Source organism: Acomys russatus, chromosome 18, assembly GCF_903995435.1.
Source record: "Acomys russatus chromosome 18, mAcoRus1.1, whole genome shotgun sequence".
Classification (NCBI taxonomy): Eukaryota; Metazoa; Chordata; class Mammalia; order Rodentia; family Muridae; genus Acomys; species Acomys russatus.
In genome coordinates this window covers 37,671,644-37,680,152 of record NC_067154.1, presented here as the reverse complement: position 1 = coordinate 37,680,152, position 8,509 = coordinate 37,671,644, and positions in this window count along the sequence as shown.

Here is an 8,509-nt window from a genome sequence, read left to right as displayed (position 1 = left end):
TGTGTTTTTATACATTGTTCTTAAATTATCACTGTTATTGTGTTAATGTTATGTTTATAAAAGGGTATTATTATGGTCAGGTTGGTATAAAACACTCTGTGTAGGCCAGAAAATTACTGAACCCCTGGATCCATCTACTAAGTGCTATGATGACAAGACTGTGCCATCATACCTAACTTGTACTGGCAATATGATATTGTGAAAACAGTTCATATGAGCATATGAAAATAAAACCAGATGGCAACCAGGTCCAGAATTGAGACAGGTCCTAGCAAAGGAGATAAGGAAGACATAGATGGGAGTATGTATGAATGAGTCAAAGAATGTGGCTGGGAGAATCTTGCATCTCTGACTAGCACCTAGGATTTTTATACCGATTCCATAAAAGAGACAAATAAAGTTTCAAAACAAATACAGATCACATCATTTTGTCTCGGGGGAAGTGTTACAAGTACAGAGAGAATAGGTATTATCAATCTCAAATCCTTTTAGATTATGTAAGAATTTGTGACATATGGCATTCTATTCCTTAGGAAGCTGAAAGATTAAACAGGTAAAAGAAAATCTAAGTCGCTCTAGGCAATTTCCCAATCGTTGAACAATGCATAATGGTTGAAGTACAATTTGTGAGTGATCCTAACTTAAAGTTAGAAAGCTCTCCCAGAGTGCAGGATGACTTGTTCTATTCATTTATTTTATCTTTGTTTTTTTATTAGAGGACATCACTGTAACAATGTGAACCAGTCTTCTTATGATTGGCAAATTCTTTTTTTTTTAATTTTTTATTAATTTATTCTTGTTACATCTCAACGGTTATCCCATCCCTTGTATCCTCCCATTCTTCCTTCCCTCCCATTTCCCCTTACTCCCCTCCCCTATGACTGTGACTGAGGGGGACTTCCTCCCCCTTTATATGCTCATAGGGTATCAAGTCTCTTCTTGGTAACCTGCGATCCTTCCTCTGAGTTCCACCAGGTTTCCCCTCCAGGGGACATGGTCATATATGAGGCACCAGAGTACGTGTGAAAGTCATACCCCACTCTCCACTCAACTGTGGAGAATGTCCTGTCCGTTGGCTAGATCTGAATAGGGGTTTAAAGTTTACTGCCTGTATTGTCCTTGGCTGGTGCCTTAGTTTGAGCGGGACCCCTGGGTCCAAATCTGCCTATCATAATGTTCTTCTTGTAGGTTTCTAGGACCCTCTGGATACTTCTACTTTGCTATTCTCCCATGCTTCTCTCATCTAGAGTCCCAATAGGATGTCCTCCACTCTGTCCCAGTTTCCTGGTAAGTGAAGATTTTCATGGGACATGCCCCTTGGGCTAGTATGCAGATATAAGTGAGTATATACTATTTAACTCTTTCTGATTCTGGGTTAACTCACTCATTATGATCATTTCTAGCTCAATCCATTTGTCCACAAATTTCGGGAATTCCTTGTTTTTAATAGCTGAGCAGTATTCCATAGTGTATATGTACCACAGTTTCTTTATCCATTCTTCTACTGATGGACACTTAGGCTGTTTCCATGTTCTGGCTATTATGAATAAGGCTGCTATGAATATGGTTGAGCAAATTTTCTTGTTGTGTGCTGGAGCATCTTCTGGGTATATTCCAAGAAGTGGAATAGCTGGGTCTTGAGGAAGCCCTATTCCCATTTTTCTGAGATAGCACCAGATAGATTTCCAAAGTGGCTGTACTAGTTTGCATTCCCACCAGCAATGAAGGAGTGTTCCTCTCTCTCCACATCCTCGTCGCTTGATTTTTTGATCTTTGACATTCTGATGGGTGTAAGATGGAATCTCAGAGTTGTTTGATTTGCATTTCCCTGATGACTAAGGAGGTTGAGCATTTCTTTAAGTGTTTCTCAGCCATTTGATATTCCTCTGTTGAGAATTCTCTGTTTAGTTCCAAGCCCCATTTCTCAATGGGGTTATTTGGTTCGGTGGTGTTTAATTTCTTGAGTTCTTTATATATTTTGGATATTAGACCTTTGTCAGATCTAGGGTTGGTGAAGATCTTTTCCCAGTCTGTAGGCTGTCACTTTGTTCTCTTGACGGTGTCTCCTGCCTTACATAAGCTTCTCAGCCTCATGAGGTCCCATTTATTAATTGTTGACATTAAGGCCTGGGCTGTTGGTAAGGGCTGGTTCTGTTGAGTAAGATGTCTCCTGAGATGATTGGCAAATTCTTCATATATATATATATATTTGTATGTGTGTGTGTGTATGTGTGTGTGTGTGTGTGTGTGTGTGTGTGAAAAGTTGCTTTAGGCAGAATAACTTTGTTATTAAGTTTTCATTCTAGGAACAATGTCCTGTAGATTATATATAGGAAGAACCTGTAATCTGATCTGTTGCCAAATCTATTGATTCTGAGTTTGTTTAGGGGAAGGTGTGCCAAGAGTACTCTGGGGCTATCCACACTTTTTTTGCCTTTCATAATCTCCATATCAAGGAAGACTCCCAAGTTCCCATGTATGGCCAGATAAGGTGACTCTTTTGATAGCAGAAATAATTTTCTGGGGAAAAGAGACTTATCAACCATAATATAAAAAGTTCACCACAGGTACTACATGCAGCACTCAGAAGTCCAAGGTGAAAGAGAGTACAATAGTGAAAATAACATTTGTCTCAGCTTTGCTAGAGTGTGTCAAACAGCTGTACTGGTGTCATGCCTCTTGCATGGCACTGGTCATAGTTATTTATCTTCTCAAAAGAGCAAATCAGAGAAAAGTTTCTCAGAATGAGTCAGAAGTAAGGTATTCCCAACTCTCACAAGAACATACAGGAAAGAGAGCCTCTTTAAGAGCAGCAACGGAGAGAAAGGGAGTTTTACGGAGATGTGTTTTTGCTTTTGTTTTTATTTTTCTAACAGGGAAGAAAGAGTGGGCCACAGAATGAGAAGGAGCCAGAAGAATTAAATATCTTGTCAGAGTTACTTTGAGGTTAAACAGAGCAATTGAGGCAGAAGGCAAGAGATGCCAGTTGGAATCAGTCATCTTGGAGAGGATTTTGAGACAGAACAGATCAGCTGAACCAGCCAGTGAGACTTCCAGAACAGCTAGAATAGTATAGGAATGCTTCTCATCTCATCCTCTCTTCTGAGGAAATGAAAACAAATTTTACATGTGCCTACTCAGTTTTATCTTGATATTAAATTTTAATGTTGCTTAATCTGTTTAATGTTAACCAATAATGATCATTGATAATTATAACTACTGATTTTAAAGTCTCATTAAAAATAAAATTACTATTATGAGTAAAAGAAAATGAAATAAAAATTTATTTTATATTTGTTTGCTATCTGATAAAGTACATTTCACTAATTTGAAATATATTTACATATTTGAAATAATATGTAGTATGTCTGACTTCAAATAACTTTTTCAATCTATAATTTAGCATATAAATATGAATTAACTAAAAGGTTGATAGATTAAATGACCAGGTCAAATAGATGACTTATTGGTGAATCAATTAAACATCACATTTAAACACAGCTGCTTCCTCTTACAAACTATGTGTACTGAGGTTGTGTCTATATTCCAGCCTGATCATACTATAATGCTGTGTATCTGCATTCTGGCTGGATCACCACAGACCTAGAAGGTTATTCAAAGTGATCCCTTGCCAGGGTAGCCATGTTGTTGAATTAAAATCCTAGTACAGGTATGCCTTTAAAACATTTGCTTCTGTGATTTTAATTTATGTATTGTTTTATATGATTAATTTATACAAATATGAAGATTGTTCACTTCTCTTTGAGAAGAACGTCTTTTAGTAAACACTTCATTCATTGAATGAATATATTTTGGTTATCCTTAAAGGTCTGGGATTCCCAGGATCAGATAGAGAGAAAACTCAGTTGAGAATGAGAATCTGTAATTTCATACTGAGATCATAGTGTATCCTGAAATGCTAGACTTCAAGCATAACAGCAGGCTCCCACATTTTGGCCACTGTTTCGTTATGTCACCTCTACTTTCAAACATTACAATGACATTATGTATGCAACAGAGTTTACTATTATTATTCATTCAACATTTCCAGCAAAGTTATAGTAGAATCATGGGCTTTAATGAGGATAAATCTACCATCCTCTAAATTATCTGATTGTTTCCAGAGCCTTCTATTTCTTACTTAACCAATATTTTATCGATATCATTTTACAGTGAAATTTTATATCAACATTTTTCCTTTGTTCATCATTTTTCATGTGTTTATTTGTGTGCTCATGTAAGGATGCACAAAGATTCATACTGTGTCACATGGGGTAAGGTCAGAGGACAACTGGGAGGAGTCTGTTCTCTCTTGCCTCCATGTTTTTTTCCTGAACCAAAGTCAAGGACTCAGACTTGAAGACAGATCTTTCTTATTATAATGATTGCTTTCGGTCATCTCTAATGAGTTTTGGAAGTGTCTTTCGAAAAGACAAGTGAATCTCTTTGTTCTAATCTCTTTGGTTCAAGCAGATACTCTATAGCTTACAGAAAAGGAAACCTGGACACCAACCCATACACAAAACCCTACAATCTGTCCAGCCTGCATGATGTGCTGGGACAATTGTGGTGCAGAACTTGTGACAGTAGCCAACCAATGTTTGGTTTAGCTTGAGGCCCATGAGAAAAGGGACAGTACATGGCCTACATTGCCCATGGAATAGATTGCCTAGGAACCTGAGAGTTGATAGCCCAGAGATCCAAGGTAGAACCAAATACAACTGAACAAAATGAAAGAAAGAGAAGAAAAAGAAGGAAGGAAGGTAGGTAGGAATAATGGGAGAAAATAAAGAAAGAAAAAAGAAATGAAAAGAAGCCAGTCAGTGAATTGATTACTGATAATATTTTGCTACAGTTATAGATCCATGCTTTATCTATTAGTCATCAGAGTGTATTCCTCCAGCAACAGATGGAAGCAGATGAAGAGACCCACAGTCAAATATTATGCAGATAGAGTGCCTCAATTGGAGGTCTCCAATGAGTCTCTCCCCTCTAAGGTACGAGAACTCCATGGAAAATAGGAAGGAACACATGTAGGAGAGAGAGGGGATGGAGGATAACAAGCGAACATGACCCACTGTATCAAATTAGCAGGGCTTATCAAATATGGGCTCACAGCGACTGAAGCAGTAAGTCCCAGGCCTGCAAGAGTCTGTACAAAACCCTTTATGTACAAGTCACAGTTCTTAGCTTGTTGGGAGTTGCTGTATCTCTGACTCTTTTGTCTGCCTTTAGGACTCCTGTCCTCATATTGGGTTGCCTTGCCCAGCCTGAATAGTAGGGCTTTTGTCTTATATTATTGTATCTTATTTTGGTCTATTTGGCTGTTGTCTTTTTGACTCCTGATCTTTTCTGAAAAGAAAGGCAAGGGGTAGTTGGTCTGGGGCAAAGGGGAGATGAGAAGAAGCTAAGAGGAGTGGAGGGAGGGGGAACACTGTTAGAATTTATTATACTAGAAAAGATTCTGGTTTTGATGTGATGGAGATTGATTTACATTCGGAATTTTAGATGCACCAAGATTGGAAAGATGTTTTCTTCAAGGGCGTCAAATAAAAAGAGCCAAAAACTAAGAATGTAATATTAATATAATTCCTGATTGTGTAATAGTTCCTCTTGCTATAGGTAGCTTATTGTATATATGTGGAATATATATATATATATGTATATATATGTAAAAAAACAATAAAAAGGATACATAAAATTGTTCAAATGTTAAAAAAGAAAAGATTCTGCTGTCAATAAAACTTAAATAAATAAAAGGTGAATTTCTTCAATGAGTCACTTCCAAGTCTTCACAAATACTACATATTAAAATTCAACATTGTCCATGTCTCAGCTTTGTGATCACTGCCTAAGACTTAAGAAAAATCATCCAGAGCATGACTGAAAAGGGATATGTTACCATGAAGCTTATGGCACCATTTTCATTTCCCAAAATGATTGCTTATTAGAAGAAAAGAGAATGTTCTGCCCATTGGCTAGATCTGGGTAGGGGTTTAAAGTTTACCGCCTGTATTGTCCTTGCTGGTGTCTTAGTTTGAGCGGGACCTCTGGGCCCCAATCTGCCTATCATAATGTTCCACAGTTGAGTGGAGAGTTGGATATGATTTTCTCACGTACTCTGGTGCTTCACATTTGACCATGTCCCCTGGAGGGGGGAGACCTGGTGGCACTCAGAGGAAGGACAGCAGGTTACCAAGAAGAGACTTGATACCTTATGAGCATATACAGGGGGAGGTAAACCCCCTCAGGAACAGTCATAGGAGAGGGGAATAATGGGAAAATGGGAGGGAGGGAAGAATGGGAGGATACAAGGGATGGGATAACCATTGAGATGTAACAAGAATAAATTAATAAAAAAATTAAAAAAAAGAAAGAAGAAAAGAGGTTGTTATCATATAGAAAACAAACCAAAAATTTCTTTTAAATCTAATTTCAACATAATGTATTTGTGTCTTTTGTGACTTTCATTCTTAAACTGTTATGCTGATGTTATTTTTATTTCCTTATTATGTTTTTGAAAGACAGCCTCCAGGATGGGCTGCTAACAAGTTCTTTATGAATTTTTTTTTTTTTTTTTTTTTTTTTTTTTTTGTACAAAGAAAAGGTTTTGAACATAGAAGCAAGTCTAAAACTTGGAAATATTTGATCTCTTCTAAAATCTAAAACAAGGAAACTTCTACTTCCATAAGTAGATTGATTCAGTGGAAATTTACCAGATATAACATTTTAAATTGAACTTGTCTAAATATATGTGCATTGACATAGAAGATCTTGAAGATACAAATACAATGTTTAATAATAAGATATTCCCTAAGATTATTGTTCCTGTATTCTCTGCTTTATTAAAACACACTTGATTAAGCATGGTAATAGTTATATGAGTGTAACAATTGCTATTTTGCCTGCTATTTTACATATATCTTGTTATCACTTTATAATTTATACAGAATCTGAGCTTAATTGACTTCTTTGATCTACTAATGACTAAATAATAGGCATATGTAGCATTAAGCTATAAAATATGCAGCTGAATACACAACATTATCCTAGATTTACAAATTATTTTTTAATAAGTAATTTTTGATAGAGGTCACTTTAATTATTCAAATTAACCTGAAGTAATTAACATCAATACAAAAATTTGAATATTTTTTCAGTAGGAAGTAGAAAATTATGATGTGGTAAAGAATTCAAATGACATAAAATCTTTTCATATTCTACACAAATTAATCTAATGATTAGTAATATAATGTTAAATTAAAAATGTTCAGAAACATAGAAAATGGCTATTCTTCCTCCACACATCCTTCAGAGCACTTCACATTTTTTATTTAAAATAAATACATTAGTGATAAGACTCAGTACTGAGAGAGGAAGTGGACACATGCCTCCACACTAGCCCAGAAGTTGTTTCCAGTTGATAAACACTTACAAACAAAAATTTCATTTTCTTTAATGGAGTTTCACCGGCTATATGCAAACTGCTCTTCAGGGCAGATCCCAATCGCAGCTGTAAATGTCCAACACAAAATATTCCTGGAACAATTTAGAAGTTCTTTGTCTCATAATGCTTTGTTGGAAGTTTTTATTTTTAACCTTACAGATCCTTTGAGTATATGTTATGATTTCCAGTTTTGTATTTTCATGGAATATCTGTGTATCCAAATCTGTTCCTACCTAAATCTATCTATCTATCTATCTATCTATCTATCTATCTATCTATCTATCTATGTATCTATCTATATATATATTTCTTGTGCTTGTGCTTTTTCTTTGGCTTCTTTTTTTCTTTTTGTTTGTTTGCTTCTTTTCTAATTTGTTTTTATTTTATTAGTAGTATTAATTATTATTATCAAGATGCTTGTTTGTATTCTGGTGAGAGAGGTGTGGGGGGATGTTGGGAATATCTGGGATGAGTTGGAGGAGGATGTCTTAACCACATTATAATGTATTCTATATTTATTCTCAAATATGGAAAAAAGACTGTCAGATTTATATCAGGCTGTTTATACATGTCTTACATCAAGGTAGTGGCAATCATGCAGTGTTTAGAAGCACATTTTGTAAATAGAAAATTTAACTTCATCATATAAAAATATTGAACCTTCAAATAGCAACATGTAATATTCCATATGCCATGTTTTTTTTAAGAACAATAACATTTACGTATTTATAAATACAAGTAATAGTATGTAAATGAATATGTCAAGATGCAAACCTGTCATGAGTATATGAGCATTTATTTCATATGTATATGAAAAAGCAGTTTTTGGGGTTTTTTGTTTGTTTGTTTGTTTTGGTTTTTAGAGATAGGGTCTATCTGTCTTGGCCGTACTAGACTAACTTTGTAGACCACACTGGCCTTCAACTCACAGCAATCTGCCTGCCTCTGCCTCCTGAGTGCTGGGATTAAAGGCATGCATCACCACCGCTGACTAAAAAAATAGTATTTTATAAATTTATTTTGTCCACATTTTAGAGAACACAGGCACAATTCTCCTCACCC